Here is a 22,265-nt window from a genome sequence, read left to right as displayed (position 1 = left end):
GTTGGCTGAATTTTTTGCTTTCTCGAAACTAATACGTTTTTAAGTTCTTTTTTATTCTCATAAGTTCATACCTTAAGGGGATTCTATGGAAAAATTGATTCTCCCAACTAATAAGAATTTTCCCGCTACCTAGGTCTTTATTATGCACCACGCACAACCTTTCTCTCGCCTTTGATTCGTATACTGTTGTTTGAGTATGTTTGAGTGACTTTAATCTTATACGGAGGTTGCAAATGTATTATGTTCCTTCCCATAAATCTAAAATAGATTGGACCATATTTCTCGTGCAATCGGAGTTGGTTGATCTTATGGATTGAATCTAGGAACTTGATCGTTTATAACCTGTAGAAGACCATATTTATCGTGCAATCGGACCATATTTCTCATGCAACTGGAGTAGGCTGTTTTCGATAGTTTTCTAGAATTCTAGAAACTGTAGAAGACTAAATCCTTTGACCAATGAACTGGTCAAAACCTATTATCAAAACTACAGATAGATCTGGAACTCCTAATCCCAATTGAAGTATGACATAATTATAAGCCACTATAAACCCCGAGTTCCATTAATTCAAAACCTAAACACCCTAAGTACCTTAGAAATTAAAGAGAGGGTCCTGAGCAAATCCTATAAACCCTAAAGCCTTGAAACCTTGTAAGCCTTGGACTAAGGAAACTCTAAAAAAAACCTAGGTGACCTAACCTTATGCCCAAACCCTAATTCTATACGAAACTTTAATTTAAAACAAAGCCTTAGGAGGAACATGCCTTAAGTAAATCAAACCTTAGGGAAAAACTTCCATAGGTGAATTTCAATGAAGTCTTTGATAAAAAAGAAAGAAAATGGAGTAAATCAGCCCACGGTCTCATAAGGGTCCCAACTTTGCATTCCAAACGTCCAATGTAAGTTTTCTATCATTTAATTTTAAGTTTATTTTCTTCTTTTTTTCTATTTTCCTCATTTCTTTATGATTTTTCCACAATTTCAAGCAAGACCTAATGACTATGCGTAAGGAGAAGTTCTATTTTCAACTGATCCATCTTTTGTAATTTGACAAACCCCACTCATATCTATTAATCTTTTGAATTTTTTAGTTCGAAGCATAAATCATGGATGATTTTTTCCCAAGATCTTCCAAAATTTACTTGTAAATACCCTATCATTAACTTGAGAAATTCCTATTTCAAAACAAAATTTTTTATCAAAATTTTCATTTCCACATCCTTCCATTCTTCTTATATTAGCCACTTTGTTGCTTTTCTATGAACATTGGGGAGGCAATACTTGTTAATAAAACTAGACATCACAACAACTCTATGGTCACAGGTCATTGCAGGAGAAAGGTAGAGAGAAAAAGACTGAAGAAGATGATGAGAAAATAGAAGGAGGGCAGGGGGGTAATGGGAGACAAAGAGAGAAAGAAAGAGAGATGAGAGAGAGGGAGGTGTGCCACCTTGAGGAGAGAGACAAAGAGATTTATGTAATGTGTGTTGAAGAAAACCTAGTGAGATATTTTATAAACTTGTGGCTAGGGTTAGGGTTTCTAGAGTTTTGTCATCCTCATAGAGATTTGATCTAGAACATTCATAAAAGGGAACTTGTAAAGTGAGAGATCTTAGTCATACAACTCATAAATTAGTCATCATGATCAAATGGAAGGTGTTAAAACCTTATCTCTAAGCTTCTTTAACTTAATCTCATCAAATATTTTATGTAAAGAAAATATAATGGACTTTCATATTTAGTTTTATTATTTCTCTACAAATGTTGCTTTTGAAAATTTAATTAGCCTCTTTTCAAAAGTTTCAAATCTTGTTTCAATCAAAATAATGGCTTATGATACAAGCCATCACAAAATAGAGAGAGTTGGGGTATGCCACCCATGGAGGACTTTGTGGGCTCCATGACCACGTCAAATGTGTTAGATAGGTGGGGCCCATAGAGTATAATGGGACCCCAGGCATTTTAATAATTTTATAACCATAAAGTAATTTTTGAAAATAATTAGTATTTTTATTTTGCCTCTGGATAATTAAATATGTGAAAATGAAGTTTAAGCTTATTTAAAAATCAATTTTAATAAATACAATATCAAGAGACTTATAAATATTATTTTAATAGTCTAAAAATAAATTATAATAAAATTAATTATTTCTAATTTAATTTGATAAAAATCGAATCCAACTTTGTTAAAAAAATGCGGAGACAGTCTATCTCTACTGGTGACTATGTCCCACACTCACTTTCTCAAACTGATCTAATAGTCCTTCACAGGGGTTTCATATTGGACTACCAACCGTCAATAGGCATTAAGAATGCAATCCTTGTCTATGCATTACAGGTTCACCTTAGGTTCAAGCCTATGTCACACAAACATATGCACACACATCGCAATTAGTGTAGAGGGCTATCTCTCGCATATGTACATGCAACACCCTCAATGGTGTTCACTTCTCAATGCGGCTATCATATGTGTGATAGTCACAATGAAAAATTGGCTCTTGTTCCTCCAGTCCTACGAATCATACACATAGGTCACACAGGCTCTTGGCTCGCTATTTTGATCTTCTCTTCACCTCATCAAGGGGTAATCATGCTAACCTTTCTCGATTATGCTTTATGCTATGGTATCATAGGGTTTTAGAATTCAAATGGCTTGGCTCTTCAAGCCTAGTTTGAATCTCCACATCAATATTGCCAACTTCAGTCCCTCTGGACCTACTCCCAGCGGAGGTAGTGGTTTTACTATTATATGATTCATTGCTTGCTCTTGTAAGGCCTTTAAATGGCCAAAAATCCCAACACTTTCTTTTTCTTCTTCTTTTTTTGGTACATTTTGTTTGTGTAATTTATAACATGTTTCACTTTTGTTTTTCTAATCTATCTTGTCTTTATCTTTATATTTTTGAAACTAGATTTGACAGCACGTGAATCTCTCGACATCTACAATATTGAAATTAAAATTATATAATGAATTCAATAATAGCCACATAACCTCAACGTTTTTTTACTTAAGAAATAAGACGTCCTTCCCTTTTCCTAAAAATTAGCTCTTTCTTTGGTGTGATCGTTTAGGAAACTCTATAATATATTCTAATGGGAAAAGTTTATATAAAGTTGCAACCTTAAAATGTAGAATTACAGATGCACCTCAAAAATATATTTAAAAGGTTGTTTTAATATTGAAAAACCCTCTATTTGATCATCTCAACATCGAGATGTATGAATATAAAAAAGAAAAGTCTTTGAGTCTCAAAAATAGTACATCTTGCAACACAATATCTAGGCCGTCCATTTTCAAGATTTTCATATGTTTATAGTTCTCTTTGATTTTAACTATTTTTAGAGTTTAAAATTTTCTAATTAGATATGAAAATAGATTTTAAGATAATCCTAAGATTTGTTTACAAAAAAATTATATGTTATGATAAAATTTGGAGGTGCGCCTTAATTGGATTATTTAAGGTTGCAACCTTATAGAAACCGAACCCTATACTAATTCGTATAAGATCTATATTAGGCGAAAATGAACAGTGATTTCGCTTACCCTCATCACCATCCAAACTTCATCGCACAGTCACAGTTGTCTAGTAATTTTTCAATTTTTTTTTTTTAAATCTCAAAATTACTTGAAATTTGGAGCGTGTGTACATCTTAATGAGACGCACCAAATAAAATATGAAAAAAATAATTTGTAAAATATAAAATGACCAAACTACCTCCAAAAATTTACAGAGGTATTTTGATCCATTCATATATTGTGAATTATTCTTTTTATATTTTTATTAGGTGTGCTTCACTAATATATACATACGCTCCAAATTTCAGATCATTCCGATTAATAAAACAAAAATGAAAATTGAAAAACTACTTGACAATTGTGCCCGATCGATGAAGTTTGGATGGTGACGAGGGTAGGTGAAATCACAGTTTATTTTTGCCTATAGACATTTTGTAGCATCTTCATTTAGGTATGGAAAACTCTTCCCAATTCCTATAGGTGAAAATAAATAATAATTTTGCCTCCCCTCATCACCAACCAAACTTCATCCCATGGTCACAGTTGTCAGAAAGTATTTCAATTTTCATTTATTTTCTACAAATTTAAATAACTTGAAATTTGGAGCATGTGTACATCTTAGTGAGACACACCTAATAAAAATATGAAAAAAATAATTTACACAATATAAATTGATCAAAATACCCCCAAAAGCATTCAGGGGTATTTTGGTAAATTTATATTTTACGAATTATTTTTTTCATGTTTTTAGGTTCACCTCACTAAGATGTACACACGCTCTGAATTTCAGAACATTCCAATTACTAAAAAAAAAATGAAAATAAAAACACTACCAGACAACTGTCACCCTACGATGAAGTTTGGATGGTAATGAGGGTAGACGAAATCACTGTTCATTTTCACCTATAAGCGTTTTGTAGTATCTTCCTTTAGCTATTATTGTTTTATAATAATAGTAATTAAATTAAATAATATTATCACAAATATATTCAATCATAATCATAATTTTATTATGACAATAATTTATTTAATATATTAATTAATTTATCACAATGATATGACTATAAAATTACGTTGAGTTAATTAAAAATGCGATAATTTTATAATTTGTAATTATCTGACTAATAATTAATTATTTCTTATGGTCTTACAATAATGGAACATAAATTCACTATGCTTGATCTTTTGTAACTCGAAATATATTGACATCCAGAAATTTCTTAGGCGTTCCAAAGGGTATTTTAATAATTCATCTGGAAGAATTTAATCTAGTATATTAATTATTTAAGGAACATAATGGCATAGACCCACTAGCCTACACATACATATAAGCCCTACGGGCCAAATTCAATCTGGGCCGTTAATGATCACGATTATATTTCGTATTTAAATCACTTGAAATTTTGAACATGTATTCTATAAGAATAGAAGAATCCAATAAAAATATTAAAAAAATATTTCATGAAAATAAATTAACCAAAATCCCCTGAAACTTTTCAAGGGTATTTTGATTAATTTATATTTTGTGAATTATTTTTTAAAATATTTTTATTAGGTGAATCTTGATGAGAAGAATAAACGTCTAAAATTTCACATGATTTGGATTTGTAGAAAAATAATTAAAATTCAAATATGAAATGAAGTTGTATATGTCAGATCAATCTAGATTGAATCTGGCCCGTTGGGCTCCTACGTAGTTGTAAACTAGTGGGCCTATGCCAATATTTTCTATTATTTAATTATAGAAATTGTTAGTATCTCAAATTATTATAGTGTAAAAAATAATAATAAATATAAATACTACTAATAACACTAATAACGTGATAGTAATAATCAATGGACATTATAAAATTTTAAACAATTAGAATCCTAATTGATTATATGTTTTATTTTATCACAAATTAATAATAATAAAACTAGCATTTTAATAACTTCAATATGCAAATTTATAATAATAGCAATTATGTAATATAATTAACGTGTTTCATAAGTACTAGGTATAATTATACTTAAATTAAGGAAAAGTCGTCCCAACGCCTATAGGCGATAGGGAATAGTGATTTCGCCCTTGTTCTTTCCATTGTTTGTTTAAATGGGATGAAACGAGAGGTTGGGATTGAATAAAAAAAAAAAAAGCATGTGCGCTAAATAAAAGCTTCAAACCCACATAAATTTCAATCTACACATTTCTTCCGGCTTCCCTTGCTGCTCTGCGAGCTTCCCTCTCTCTCGCTCGCCCTCCCTCTGCTCTGCAAAGCCTTTTGTCATCTCTCTACGAAGCCCTCTATCTTGCTTGCGTTCCTGTCTCAGTTGCCCTCTTCTCTTACTGTAAAGCTTCTTGCTGCCAGAACCACATATGCAGTTATGCAACAAACCATGCGAGTTCTTCCTTGCCCTCTCTCTCTTTGCCACACACGCAATGCTTCTATGTTTCCGAACACACAATCTCTCCATAAACTTTGACCCCAAATGAAGAATAAAACCCCATTTTTTTACAAAACCAAACCAACACTTTTTATTAAAATACCAAATCAAAATATTCCAATAAAACACCAAAAATAGAAGAGGAAATCACAGACAGAGAAAATAGAAGAGAAAACTATATATGGGAGATGAAATTTAAGATTTGGTTTAAAAAATTAAGTTATTTCAATATATCACAATTTAAATCGAAGACAATATGTTGTCAATTTTATAATTTAACCTTTATGTTGTAGAAATAAAAGGACACACTATGAGATGAATTCAGCACTTTGTTACCATCAGTTAATCTTATGATTAATGGTTTGTCCTTTCTAAAATATTCAACTTGTATCGTTTTTGCAATTAGTACTTCGAATGTGAGTTTGTATCCATCTTTATGCTTTTCCATGAGTACCACAAATCATGTGGACAATGCCTATATCCGAAGCTCCAATTTCCCGATATTAATATCAACTTGTACACATGGATTGGTTTATTTGAGCATTGGTGGGAAATATTGGGTTTATGTGGCCTTTATAGGCCTTATGAGTGTGTAATGAAAAACGTTTAATATAGTGGAACATAAACTCAGTAAAAGTGTGGTCTCTCAAGGACCATATTAAACAAATGATGTTTGCTGATACCGGACTGAGCTTGACGATCTAGGACAGTCAGATGGAAAACCCAAGGTACCTGGGCATAAAGAATAAACTGAGAAGGGTTTTGGATTAGCCCTTGATGAGGTCGGAGCTTATGCCTAGATGAGTGAGCCGAAGGACTGTGTGACCCTTGTGTGTGAAGTTAGGTCTACAAAGACGGTAGCAAAAACCTCATCCATGTTCCATCGCATGACATGCATATGGATAGATCATTCGAAAAAGCCAGTTATCCACCTTTTGGGTGAAGCGTATACATATGCGAGAGATACCCCTATGCACCATAGAGCTGTGGTCGCATCAGGTCGTGGTGACCTTGATTCGTCTCTAGAAGAGGACTGTAATCCACAGACTGGGATTGCGACGCCTTGACTCATGGGGCAAATTTTGGTGACCCGCTAATGAGCCCCTGCTTGAACTGTAGGCCATGGGAAACAGTTGGTCGGTTCGATAAAGCAAGTGTAGTTTGTAGTCTGCAGTTGAAAGAGGAGTACCCCATAATTACAGATTGAATTCCTAAAATCATATGGATCATTTTCCCATCATATTAATTTAATTGTGTTCATTTTATTATTTGAATTTTATAAATCTTTCAATATTTTATTTATGATTTTTGGACTTATAACAATACAGTTATTGAGTTTACAAAGTTATAAAAATTCAAATATATATTAAATTGTTTTATTTAATTTTAAAAACTATTTATAAAATTCCATGGGGACCCATAATGCACATGAGCCCACCATGTGGCATGTGGGTAGGCTCCCACATGTGCCACAAAGGGGTGGCACACCCCACCCCTTTGGATTCCTTTTGATAGCTTTGTGTTCAAGTTATTTAAATATGGAAAGTGTACCTTATGACATATGGTCAATTTGTATTATAGTAAATATTGACCATAACTTATCTATTTAAGATAGTAAATATTAACTTGATATTTCTTTATATATTCTTATGGAATACATGAGATGGATAATGTAATTTTATGGAATGCATGATATCTTTAATGGATTTAATTTATTTAAATATATTAATAGGAAAATGGTTTAAGGAAAGGGAGATAATGGTTCATGCACCTTTCATAATGTTGATGGCCCATCTATGGAATAGATGGTTCAGATCTCTCACCCCACAAGTCACCTTGATCAACGGTCCATATTCAATCTCAAAAAAGAGGCAAACTATAAGAAACTCTAAAGAACCCTAGACTTAAATTTCACTATAAATAAGGGTGCTCTCTCCCATCTTTACACACCTCTCTCTCTCTCATAAACTCTCTCTCTCTCTCCTCTCAGATTTTCTCTCTCTAACTCTCTCTCTCTCTCTTAAGACCCATAGGGGGCACGCCCCAACACTAGGTCTCCTTTTCTCTCTCTCTTGACCTAAAGATACTAAGGGTTTGGGAAATCAGGGTTAAATCTTTAGATAATTTTGGGGTTAGGGTTTTATAGATATTTAAGGGTGGTTACCTAGTTTGCCCGAATTTAGCTTTCCCGGTTCGAGATTGAAGCTAGACCGCTGATCCCACACCATTGGATGTGGTGACTCGGTGTGGGGTGCAATAAGCCCGGTTGAGGTAATCTCCGGCATCTTCTCTTTTACTTACTTGCTCTCTTTTATTTTTATATTCTCAAGCATAGTATTAGGTTGAATAAATGGCATCAAGTGGTTGAATTTTATTTTATTGTTGTGCTATTTTATTTTGAAATATTTATTGATTGTAATAAGACCATCTGTAAGTGATCTTTTTGCCAAAACCAAAAGGGGTGATTATTATCATTAAAAATAATAATAATAATAATTGTATTCCCTGGCAAAATATCACATAGGTCCTTCTTTCATTGGTATCAGAGCTAGTTTTACTAGATTGCCATTAAGAGTCTTTTCTTATTTTTATTTGAGAATAGAAATATATGGCTGCTTGTACCGTCATCTCAGATATCTTGAAAACCGAAAGGTTAGATGGAACCAACTTTGCTTCATGGAAAAGAAAAGTCAAATTTGTGCTCTATGAGGAAAACTTGCGTGAGGTACTCTTTGAGGATCAACCTCGTCGTCCAATTGACGACTCGTCTCAAGTCATTAAAGATGAGTACGTCAATTAGAAGAAGAGGAATCTGAGATACAAACACCTTCTTTTATTTGTTATGACTTAACTCATATGCTTCTAAGTATAAGTCAATCTATATTGCAAGTGAGATTTATGATAAACTTGACAGAGAGTATGTTGAACCCTCTCTTATGAAGCAAACCATGGCTATGAGGAGGTATAATGAGTTAAAGGTAGCAGAAGGTACCAAGTTTACAGTTCATGTGCACGTGTTTCGTGCGCTAGTCGGGGAGCTAGAAGACACAGGTATGAAACCCAATGAATCTATGCAAGTGATTCATCTTATGAATTCACTTCCTAATTCATAAGAGACCTTCGTATCTTCCAACTCAGTCAGAAAGAAAGCACCAAAACTGGAGGAGCTCATCACTATAATGAAAGCAGAAGAGGAGAGGAAAAATTCAAGGCAACTACTGACAACAACTTCAAGGGAAGCCGTGCATATGGTAAAATCTCCACTCTCTTTTAAATTTAAGAAAGGAAAGGAAAAAAATTATTTTGGGAAAAAAAGATATTTCAAAAGGAGAGATTTTAGAAATAAGGGAGCAAAGAGAGAGACTCGAACTTGCTTTATTTGTTAGAAGGTGGGCCACATAGCTAATAGTTGTCGGTTCAATAAATCTGGAGGGACCAACAAGGAATTGACATGTGTGGTTTTTGAGTCTATGCTGGCTGACTACAAGGGAGTCTCTTGGTGTGTTGACTCGGGGGCTACGACCCATGTCTCAAACACCAAGGATGATTTCCATTCTTTCACTCCCATGGGGCCAGGACAGCAAAATATTTACATGGGAGGAAATCAGAAAACTTATGTACTTGGAGTTGGAGATTTTGAGCTGAAACTGAAGAGTGGGAGCACCTTGATCCTAAAGCAAGAATTTTATGCTCCTAATATGATGAAGTTCTTGGTTTCGATTCCTAAGATGTATATGGTTGGATTCATAATCAATTTCATTAGGGAGAAAGTGGTGGTTAAAAAGGAGAAAGATATGATCATGATTGGACGACTTGTAGATGGGCTATTTTTAGAGAGTACATTATGTCTTTTAGCTAACCCCAAATAATTGGGACAAGGCTTGGATGATGATAATGATGATATTATTTGTTTATTTTTATTACAGTGTACAACATCTGTTAATGAAAAGTGTAATTGAGTATTTTATTTCTCTCTGAATTTCTGAAATGCTTCCAAATGGCCACAAAGAATTGATGATGTCTTGAATCTAGTATCATTAATACATAGGTAGTGGCTCCCGCTTCAAAGTTGCACCTACCGTGAGTATTTGGAATAGGCTACACATGTACTATGCACTCGATGCCTATAGATTGAAATAGTGGCTCTGTCAGAGTCATGAATAGAACTCATGCAGATTCTGTATGTGATTATACATTTGCACAATAGTGTGCCTAGATACATATATGTTGACTTTCTTTTATAACCATATGGTTCTCTAAGCTATAGATCTTTTTGAAACTACTTATCCTTCTCTCGTACCCCTGCTTCTGTTGCTATTTTGTGCTTCCAATGCTTGTGGTCACGTACCGTAAATTAAAGGTGAAATCTTAAATGTCATCTAGATACTGCATGTTTGTCGACAAATACACGAAGAAGTATGCAGTGTAACTATGCTTGTAGGGGTTCTTCACAAGGATGCAGTGTTCAAGACACACCCGATGAATGTGCTCAATAAAATGACTCTCAAAGGACCATTCTTTGGAAACTATAAGCTACATTCTGATCTTCGATATATTGTCGACAAATACATGAAGAAGGTACACGTCACATGGAGAACTTCATCACACATTCAGTCTCATTCTCAGAGAACAATAAAACTTTTTAATACATGCTCAAAGGGGACGGCCTTCGCTGCATTATTAGAATAGAGGAATGAAACTTGAATAAACAAAAAAAAATAAACTACTTGTTGGTGGTTGAGTCAGCTCAATTGAGTTACCTTTTTTGAAGCTTTATTTGAATCTGGTTTTTTCCCATTTCATGAGGTGTTTATCCTCTCCAGTGATTTGTAAATGATTATAATTAATCGTTGTTTAATCAATGACAATATTTTGTGAATGAAATTATCTAGTTTATGGTATTATTCAGTTTATATCTTTTGTTGTTTTTGAGAGACACACATAAACAGAGAGAGAGAGAGAGAGAGATCATTCAAATCTAAAGCCTATGAAAGAGAGCTAGTTATCCAAAGCAGGTCCGTAATGGTTATAAAGCTATTCTGCATGAATTCAGGTGTGATAAAAGGTGAGAATGTATCAAACGTTCAGCATAAAAAATAAAATAAAGTGAGAACTGAGGGCATATAAATGCATTTCACTATCCAACTAAACCCACATTGTACACGTTAATGACATAGATGGAAAAAAAAGAAATGTCACACATATGTCACTAAAAAGTCACCAAATGAGTTCTGCACATGCCCCATAAAGAGGTCTTGTACATACCCCCATAAAAATTACATGAATATTGAATATTCACATAACCCTCCAAAGTCAACTACAAAAAGGGGTATTTACAAGTCTCCAAAATTCAAAAAATTAATCAAGTCCCTTACATGCCCCATAAATAGGTCTCTTATTTGCCCGTAAAATTCATTGAATATTCACATAACCCCCAAAGTAAACTACAAAAATGGGTTTTTACATGCCTCCAAAATTCAAAAAATTAGTCAACATAAAAAAATCCTTGAGGCGAATGCAGTGTCACAATTTGTCATATCCTCCATGCAATTGCAGCCCCTTTGTATGTCATGGCTTCAACTCAGTTCGAGGTCTGCAATAGCTCTATAAGAGAAAGATGTATTGTAAGTCCAATACGAAAAGCAAAAGATAAATGAAAACTAAAGCTAAATAGAAACAATTAGGCTTATTACGTTCAATACATAAAGCAAACAAGCACTTACATCCCACGCGTCCTCACCGGACAGTTACGCCTGTCATGTCCACTTTTATTGCAAATTTTACACTTTCTTCTAGTGGGTGGTTTTTCCTCCGGCTGTTTTATTTGCGTAGAAGATTTCGGCCCTTCCTCCCATGAAGGTTTTATCCTTTTAGTCCTTGGTCATCCAACTGCTCGTGCACATGGTGGATTGAGGATAAGGGGGGAGGCATTAGCTTGAAGCCTGAAAGGATAGTGAATATCCTCATAGACTCTAGTGCCCTTAGTGGAATTAGTGGACAACTCTGAATGCAACTGATCTAATACTGCCACATACTTCATCTTCATCGGCATTGCAATGAGTGGAGGTTGATGGTGCATAAGTATTCGACAAAGACTCTCTTATTACATTGACCTCCTCAGCTAACTTGGAGAAACTCAACTTCACTTTTTCAAATAGATCATCATTTTATAATACTGACTCTACAATTATTCTCACAAGGTCATAAAGCTCATGACATCGAATGAAACTCGAAATTTAGAAATAGTCGAACTACTAGCACCACATTTGTCTTTGACACCCTTCTTCGCATCTATTGTCCAATGGCTCAAAATGTAGTTAGATGGGATCTTCAATTTATTCCTCATGTTGAATACTCTGAGCATATGTGAACAAGGGATTCCAACACGCTCAAAGAATTAACATGTGTATGTACACTTCTTCCCTGATTCAATGAATGTAACCGTCCTAGGGCTTGGCACACCGTGAATGTCTTCCACCTTATATTTGGCAAATTCATCATTGCCTTCGATTAATTTGCTAAGCCAATTTGAGGACCTTACAACATCTTCTTTGAACTTTTTAAATACTTTATGAGTGTGTGTCCTTGCTGCATGCTCCTTGATCAGGAAGGTTGTCTTTAAAACAGGTGTGGATGTAAGATCTTTACTATCTTTCTCTTTTTCTTTGATGAACTTCTTTTTTTGTAACTTTTCAATAGCATTCATGAATTTTTGCAAACTTGTACCAGAAGTGACATGCATCTTTAAATGACGATTGAACCCTTCACTTCGTTGTGTGGTTTTCATGCCGGCTGTGAATCTATCAACTATGTATGCATTAACCCATTCAGTGCGATAACCATATAACCACTTGAGCCAACTTTCCTCTTGAAGATCATATTTCTGAATCATAGCCAACCAATCAGCCAAAAACTGCTCAATTGTGTAGGCTGCAATACACTTCTTGAATACTTCTAAGAATAATGGGTGCGCACGCTCAACATTGCTTAGATGTGTTTTAAACTTTCTCATGATGTGCCACTTGCAATAGTGATGATTAGTATTTGGGTAAACGATCTTAACTGTTGTCATTATAGCTAAAGCCTGATCAGTGATAATTGTACTTGGTTGGCAACCTCCCATTGCCTTTAGCTGGTTCTCAAATAACCAAGTGAAGGTTTATGTAGTTCATTGAAGATGAGATCACATCCGAGAAAAATTGTGTTAGTGTGATGATTAACTCCAAGGATTGGGCCAAAAGGCATACTGTATTCATTTCTTTGGTATGTGGTGTCAAAGGTTACCACGTTATTAAAAAATTGGTATGATAATATACACTTTGAATCAACTCATAAAACACCAAACAACCTCCCCATCTCATCAAGTCGAACTCTATAAAAGAAGTTAGGGTCCAATTCATTCTTCATATGCAACCAATTCTTAACAACATTACCCTCTTTTCCTTTCAGTTATTTTTTTTTTTAGTTATGTGATTCTCAAGGTCTTTCTTAATGAAAGTGACATTTTCTGCCTCTCGGCCTCTTCAATGAGGAAATCCATCATAACCCTAGACTCCAATGTGTCAATCACCTTCTTCAATGTATTTAGTATCTTTTGATGAGAGCGAATGAATCTAGTCTTGTTGGGCATTATGAGAATATGATTATGTTTTTTTACAACCTTCGCAATAACCCATCTATTTTTGTCATCCTTCTTAATGCAGATCTTTGCCTGACATCCACATTTTGTGTGGGGGCAAGCATTTTCACTCCCATCATACATCTCACTACGAAAACCTTACCTTCAATATTCTAAAATCCGACTAATTCTTCCATCATGTTTCCATATGGTCCTTCCCTTTCTTATACCAAATCCTACCAATTTTACGTGCTTATTATAATAATCATAAGCTTCTTCTTCATCAGTAAATGCCATTCTTATTGCCGGTTCGATACTTGCACCTCTTGCTAGGGCTGGCTCTGCATCTATAAGTATAGGATCTCCTTCTCCATCAGATGGAGAACCATGGCAAGCTTCATCCACCATAGCTCGAGCACCACACTCATGCCCATTTTTCAAATTTGTAATGTTGAGAGGAGAAGAAGCAGATACTGATGTTAAGGCATCCATAACACATGCATTGTAGGTCCTGCCCAACCCTGCTAATCTCACCAGAAGATAATAGAGCTCCTCTATATTGGGAGGCTGCACTACAAAAAGTGCAACATTAAAAAAAAAGTTCATTTCACTTGTATACATAAAATGATGCCAGAAAACAATGTTATTCTAAATCCAACTTAATTTGCTTAAGATTTTTTTTTTTTTGAGAAAGTAATTTGCCTAACAATTGTAATAAACATTAGAAGAAATCCAAAATCATCCATTAAAAAAGTAGCCAAAATCTTACAAATGAAACTTATCAAGGCAATGAAAACCTAGAAACTATTTATTGAAGTCAAAATTTCTAAATTTAGGGAGAAAAAAAAGTATAATATGCAAGCCAACAAAGTCTGTTTCTTCTTTGAGGAACGAAACAAAGAGAGTGCTATTTCCAAGAGAGAAAGAAGAACAAAATAGTACTAATGATAGTAATAACAACATCAACTTAGAATCACAAATGTTCTACATCCATGCTCCACGGCAAATTAAAAAACATGATTTTTTTAATATTCATTTCTCAATAAATATTTTCTACTCATTAATTCCGAGTATTAGCAAACGTTACCAAACAAAAAACAAGCAATCGATCGGTAAAAGAAAAACAAAAAACCACTCTAAAATTTTGCTCTACAATCACTTCAGGACTATATCAAAAATGAAAAAAAAAAAAAAAGAAACAACAAAAGAGAAAGGAACTAAAACTACCCATTTGACCTAATGAACGATCAGTAAAAAATCCACAAATCAAACCAAAATAAACAACATAATACCATAAAAAAATCAATTGCTATCAACAAGAAGGAAGAAAAAAAAAACAAAATCATTTTACATTGAGGCAGTCCTTTTTTGTGATTTATTAAGTAAAAACTTTTTTCTACTCACTGATTTTGCATCTAGCACTATAAAATAGAGGGCTTCATTCACTATTTCTACTTTGGGATTGTTTTGAACATCAAAGAACAATATTTGGTGTGTATTCGTGATAAGGTTCGATTTAAACTGTGATAAACTGAAATCACCTAATTTTTTAAACCAAATCCAAAATTTCATCTCATATATAGTTTTCTCTTCTACTTTCTGTCTGTGATTTTCTCTCCCGTTTTTGGTGTTTTATTAGGTAAAAAAGTGGGTTTTATTACAATATTTTGTATTAGGATTTGAATAAAAAGTGTTGGTTTGGTTTTGGAAAAAATTGGGTTTTATTCTTGAATTGGGGTTAGAGTTTATTGAGAGATTGTGGGTTAGGCAATAGAGAAGAACTATGTGTGTACATAGAGAGAGAGAGAGAGGGCATGGAAGGACTCATCTGGTTTGTTAAAGAACTTTGTATGTGGCTCTGGCAGCAAGAAGCTTCACAGTGAGAGAAGAGGGCAATAGAGATGGGAGCGCTAGCAAGACAGAGGGCTTCGTAGAGAGAGGGCAAGAGGCTTCGCAGAGCAGAGGGAGGGTGAGCGAGAGAAAGGGAAGCCCACAGTGCAAGGGAAGCGGAAAGAGAGAGGTAGGTTGAAACTTTTGAAGGTTTGAAGCGTTTGTTTCGTGCTTTTTTTTTTTATTCAATCCCAACCTCTCCTTTCATCCCATTTAAACAAATAGTGGATAGGGCAAGGATGAAATCACTGATCCCTATCACCTATAGGCATTGGAAAGACTTTTCCTTAAACTAATACTCAATCTAATATCCTATGTATGTTACTTGATTTTCTACATCAAATTTCTTTTTGTGTTAATCTAAAATTATCTCATAAACAATTTACTCATTTTATGAATAAAATTTCAAATATTCAAGCACAAAAAGGACATGCATATTTGCCATTCATTATATATATTGTAAAATGTTTATATCAATAGCACATTCTTATATAACCTTTTACATGAGACTTGCGGAGTAGGTGGGTCTTGCTACTTTTTATGAAGAGGTAAGTTAGATATAGGAGCTACTTGCAGGGTTTCTCAAGAGGGTACAAAATAGGGCAAAGACAAAAATGTTGGGTCCTAAATGTTGTGTGTGGAAGCTCTAAATCTGATGTGTTGATTTTTCACAAATAAAGTTCGAGAAATAAAGCATGAAACACATACCACAAGAACACAAAGACTTATGTGGTTCATCCCATAAGGGCTAAATCCACTGCACAGGAAACTGAAATCCATTACACCAATGAAAATTACATCATAGATTTTGGGATAGAGATCTACCCATCTCATCCTAGACAAACCGAGAACTGGTTTCCTTTGAAATGAACTGTTATTTAGTGTCTGGTGTTTGAAGTACCGGACAGCTTTCTAGAAATAGACCGAGAAAATTGGTAAATGTTGATACGATGTCCCTTGCAGAATGACGTGCTCATCAAAACTCTTGGTGCATCCAGGTACTAGGCAATATGCACCGTTTCCCCCCTCCATGGGCCTTGCAAAAGTGTGTGCTTCCTTTTGCGCCCTTGGAGTAAACCGGGAACTGACACAGCCGGCCCGCAACATTAAAGATGCAGAGCCCCGAGAAACCTTTAGTGCTCTTGGTGCATCCTTCATGCTGGCACCGCTTGCCCCCACCACGCCTGATGCACAGCCCAGACTTGCTACGAGCTGCACATGTGCAGCCGTCATGCCCACATCAACAGACCTCTCCATGAGAGATGCACAAGTCCGTGCGTGCCTTGGCACTGTTGGTGCAGCCCAGGAATTGGCACTGTCGCCGCCCCCATGGGCCTTGCAGTATGCTGTATCATCATTATTAATGATGTCATTATAATAACCTAGTTTGTCACTCTTCTCTGCTCCCGCAGCAGTACATGGCCTTCAACACGTTCCACATTGGCGGACGATCTCTTGTCAGTCACTTTGGATTTTTCTGACTCATGGTTCTTACTTCTAAATGAGAACAATGCTTGTGATTCCAGATTCCGATGGTCCAGTTGAGCGGCTTAGTTGCAGAAGACAACTTGGTTCTGTGTAGTCATTGTTGCCCCGTGGGTTTTTATAAGGTTGAATAAGAATGTTTCTTTGTCGGGCTAGCAGACTTACCAAGGTGGAGCTAGAAGTTCAGGTCCATGTCCATTGAGGTCTCTTTATCGGTTTCTTTGGCAGGGAACATGGTGCAAGAAGTTGCAGAGCTTCCTTTACTATCTGAGGAGCTTGAGCATCGGCCAAGCCCCAGCCGCACAGAGTCATCATCATCGAAACCAGAGTCTGAGACTGCCACTGTAAATGGAACCCCATTTTCACTTCATGCCATTGTTCAAGGAAGAGGAAATTGTTGAAGATGATGCAAAATAAAAGGAGATGTGGGGTCTTCGTATCTTTCTTATCTCTCTCTAAGTAGAGTCATGGGTAGTTATCTCTCTATGTGGTGTTAGTAGGTAGTTACTTTGTGGGAGTAGCTTTATGGGTAATGAGTAGTTAGAGTTATCTAAACTCGTATGCTTTGTAGGTTGTTATCAAATCAAGTTTGTGAGTCGTGGGTTGTGGGTTATGAGTTATGGGTAGTTACATAACTGTTGTAAATGCCTATATATGGGTATCATGTAATGAGATATGTGCAATCCGTAAAAACAACAAGTGTATGTAACCTGTGCTTGTAGATGTAGATATGTGCAACCAATGAAAGCAACGAGTGCATGTAACTTGTATGTAACCTGTGGATGAATATGTGAAATGATATATGTGGAAAAAACCTTGAGTTTGTGATTATCTCCAAGAATGAGTGCGTGCTTTTGAAAAGAACCCAAAGTGGTAGCAGCTACACATATTAAAAAAAAAGAAAAAAACGATATCAGTGGTATCAGAGCATCCATAAAATTTCAACATTGTTTCAGAGCTTTATCTAAAAACTTTTAACGTGGTATCAGAACACAAGTTGTGCAAAAAAAAAAAAGATGGGCATCAGAGCCCAGGTTGTGAAATGAAAAGGATAGGCATTGGCATAGAGAGCTCAAGTTGTAAAAAAAAAAAAAAAAAAAGATAGGCACTGGTGTGGAGAGTCCAAGTTGAGGATGGGCATTGAAGAGCCTAGGTTGCCAAAAAGGAAATAAGGAAATCGCAAGTTACAAAAGAAGTTGGTGTGGCAATTTAATCCAGCAGGTCAGAAACAAAATTCACGGAAAAGGTTATAACAATTTAAATATCTTTATTTAATTTCCTGCTTTATTCCATATGGCACACCTAGTAGTCGAAATAATTTTCAACTATTCATTACAATTTTCAAAGGTGAATTTTATGAGTATTGAAAATTTAAAATGAAGAAATTTTGAAAAATAAATAAAAAAACCAAAAAAAATATTTTGATTAAAATATTAGGTGATTTGCATTAAAAAAAACAGAAAAAAAATTTCTTAAATGTGATGTTCTTTGAAAAAGAAGATGGAGATGTTAAAAAAAAATTGGGAAACAAAATTGGAGAGCTCTTGATATCGTATTTTTGCAAAAGTTTTCAGAAAATTAAATTTAAAAAAAAAATTCTGAAAGGTGGACATGAGTAGTCCTCATGGGAAATCCATGCCTATATAGGCATAGGAAAAATGAAAAAATAATTTTTGGGAAAGAAAAGAAACAGGATACTGTAGTCCTGGTATGTCGTGCCATGGAAAGGCATGATGGGAAATCCATGTCTAGTGTAGGTATAGAAAAAATGATTTTTGGAAAAAATGAAAATAGGACATCGCAGTCCTAGTTTGTCATGTCATGGAAAGGCATGATGATACCATGAAAAAGCATAAGGGTGTCTAATCAAAAGGCATAAAAAAGAAATTGTGTTTAGAAAAACAGGGCATCGAAGTCCTAGTTTGTCATGTCATGAAAAGGCATAATGATGCCACTAGAAGGCATAAAAAAAAGAAATGTTCTTTTTGAAGAAAAAAAAAAAAGGAAGGGAAGACAGCAATCCTAGAGTGTTATGTCATGAGAAGGCATAAAAAAATAGGAGAAAAATGTTTCAAAAAAAGGGAATTAAAAAGAAAACTAATTGCTGCAATTTGTTTTAGCAGAAAATACGTCAAGAAATATGGCAATTGCTACTCTAAAAAGCAAGTTGAATGAATTTTGTCAAAAAAAAAAAATTGAAAAACCAATTTACAAAATTATCAAGGGGGAACCAGACTACAATCTTATTTTTATCTATGAGGTAGAAGTCAGATGAAAAGAATTTTCAGGATCCTATATGGATATGAAAATTAAGCCGAACACAGTACAATCTATTTTGTCATATCACAATTGGCAAAAATGAAAGAAGTCATTGAAATTAAAGATGACGAAGAAGAGAATATGAAGATTGTAAGGGAAGAAGAAATTTGTGAAATGAAGAAGCATATTGAAAAGCTTGAAACCCTAGATTTGGCATTGACAGAGAAAAATGAAAACCTTTGCAATTTTATTGAAAATCATGTACATGAAAATTAAAAACAGAAAAAGGAGTAGAAAATTTTGCATCATGGGGGAATGTTGAAGATGATGCAAACTAATAGGAGATGTGGGGTCCATGTTCGTGTCTTTCTTATCTCTCTCTAAGTAGAATAATCGGTAGTTATCTCTCTCTATATAGTGTTAGTAGGTAGTTACTTTGTGGGAGTTATCAGATCACGTAGCTTTATGGGTAATGGGTAATTGGAGTTATCTAAACATGTATGCTTTGCAGGTAGTTATCAAATCAGGTTTGTGAGTCATGAGTTGTGAGTTGTGGGTAGTCGCATAATTGTTCTAGACGCCTATATATCGGCATCATGTAATGAGATATGTGCAACCTGTGAAAGCAATGAGAGCATGTAACTTGTATGCAACTTGTGCCTGTGGATGTAGATATGTGCAACCTGTGAAAGCAACGAGTGTATGTAACTTATATGTAACCTGTGGATGAATATGTGAAATGATATATGTGGAAAAAACCTTGAGTTTATGATTATCTCCAAAAGTGAGTGCATGCTTTTGAAAAGAACCCAAAGTGGTAGCAGCTACGCATACTTAAAAAAGAAAAAAAGGCCTATCAGTGGTATCAGAGCATCCATAAAATTTCAACAAGGTATTAGAGCCATATCCAAAAAATTTAAACAAAAGGGTATCTCTGGGAACTGCTTCCTGGTGAATCCAACATCAGTATCGTGCAGTTCCATACTCTGAATCTTGGGGGAGCGTGGTCAATGTCAAATAAGGTAATATAGCATTGTTTGGGGTGAAGCACAAGCGCTGGAATCTATTGTCCATATGGTTGTCCGGTACTTCAAATACCGAACAACAAATAGCAGTTCACTTAAAAGGAAATGAGCAGAAAAATAGCCTCCTTGACCGGTGTTTTCATTGCGGGGTAATTTAGGGAAAAAAAACGCCATGGGCAAGGGGTGGTGCTCGTAATATTGGGCAAATGAGACACCAAATGGTAATAGACCCCAATATGGTCCCTACATAATTTTCTCCAAAAGGGAAGGTCGCCATTGCAACAAACTAGTTTTGGGATAAGTTATTGTTCTCTTCAAAGAAATATGTTGGAGAAAACTAAAATCAGCCCTTTGTGCATTTTCCTGCAACAGCTGCTATTTTCTTTTCCTCATCGTGTTTTAATTTTTTAAAATTTCTATTTTCTGGATGAATTTTTGGTATATCTTATGCTTTACAGGATGTACTTGTAAGTATATAAGTGCATAAAATTATAGTTATGTAAGGCATAAGATATACCAAAAAATTCATCCAGAAAATAGAAATTTAAAAAAATTAAAACACGATGAGGAAAAGAAAATAGCAGCCGTTGCAGGAAAATTTAGAGTTCAGTGACTTAGGTAAGCGCATCATCAAAGAACATCAAAGAACAGGTGAATGGAATTGAGGGACTCTTGAAATTCCAATCTTGATTAGAAATGGAATTCAGGCATAAGATTTGTATTGCCAAATAAAAAACAAATGCCAAACAGGTACTGATGGAAATAAAAATTTGATTTCCAAGTTTAGAAATCTTGATTTGGGTTTCGATATGAAGGTTGTGACCTTTCTGTAGAGTCATTTCTCTTAGCAGAAAACTAGTCCTCTTTTATTGTAACCTGGTCTCAATGTAAATAAACTTAAAATTGCAATACAACTGCCTGTAGAGACCTTTGTCCCTGCATTATGAGGCTCAATTCTCATGGAAAGGTCGGGATAGCAAATAACTCGTCTGAGGTAGTTTATTTTTTCTATCATATTATATTTACTGGGACTCAGAAGAATTCATGTGGACTCCGCCGAGTTACTTGGCCATGCCGTATGGGTGAGGAATGTTTTGCCCAAGTCAACTGTATACCCATGAGCGAATAGTTTATAAATATTAATATGCCTAAACAAAATGTCCAAATATAAAATATGCACACAATGGCACACAAAACAAACTAAGTTGTTACAATTTCAGATAACATTCTAGAGTTCCATATAGCATAATGCAACATACCCTAGTAATGGGAACCTAGTAGCCGGTCTCCTCTTTTATAGGCTCAAGGCTCACAGGATCCACACTCTCGCAGTTACTAATGATATACTTGGTTCCTTCTTTCCGGCATCTGTCCATGATCAACCATCCGAGCTCAACCTTTCTATTGCTCATCTCTACCTCTGAGATCAAATCCATGAACTCAGCCTTTCTCATCCGAACCTTTACTTGGCACACTCTCACTGATTCCCCATTTGAGATGAGCCTCTCTATGGGTACATTCATTTTTCTAGCAGCGTAAATCCCGTCGGAGTTGGACTTCTCTAAGTGCACATCGATCTGTCCAGTAGGGTAAATCAAAGGCTTGCTAGCAAAACAGTTTCCCATCGACAATTTCTCTCTCCCTCTTTAAGATCTCTCTCTCTCTCTCCACACAAATTTTCGGCTTCTGTGAGTTGATCAAGGTTTTGGCACTCTCTTCTTTCTAGTTGTGGCCTTTATTTTACTCCTCTTCTTGGTGTTTCTCTTTAGAGCCATAAACATCACTATCATGTGTAATAAATACAGGAGGGTTAGGGGTGTTATAACTCACAATAACTTCTCAACCGTCCCACTTGACCCTAGGGCCGGCTCTATAATGATTCCAGTGAGAAGTTTTGATGGGTCTCATCGGTTAGTTTTGACAAAAGTTCTCTTTATGCCGACCCAAATTTTGCCCTGTGCCCGTGTACTATGCTTTTTCCTTTGCACGGAAGATTGAAAGAACTTAATAGTTAAGAAGAGTTCATTGCCCAAACTTTCCAACACA

At 35.1% G+C, this 22,265-nt stretch overlaps 1 long non-coding RNA gene across 1 annotated transcript; it reads right to left on the bottom strand.

The window, feature by feature from the left end:
- Positions 1 to 11,056: 11,056 nt before the first annotated feature.
- On the bottom strand, positions 11,057 to 21,682 carry LOC110006595 (uncharacterized). Its single transcript, XR_002279637.2, has 3 exons — positions 21,479 to 21,682; positions 11,666 to 14,127; positions 11,057 to 11,546 (listed from the first exon to the last, which is right to left on the bottom strand). It is a non-coding gene; the product is annotated as an uncharacterized LOC110006595 (long non-coding RNA).
- Between the last annotated feature and the right edge of the window lie 583 nt (positions 21,683 to 22,265).

Source organism: Amborella trichopoda, chromosome 9 (genome assembly GCF_054954075.1).
Source record: "Amborella trichopoda isolate Santa Cruz 75 chromosome 9, AtrichopodaSantaCruz75HAP2 v2.0, whole genome shotgun sequence".
NCBI lineage: Eukaryota > Viridiplantae > Streptophyta > Magnoliopsida > Amborellales > Amborellaceae > Amborella > Amborella trichopoda.
This window is presented reverse-complemented; position numbering and strand designations above follow the sequence as displayed.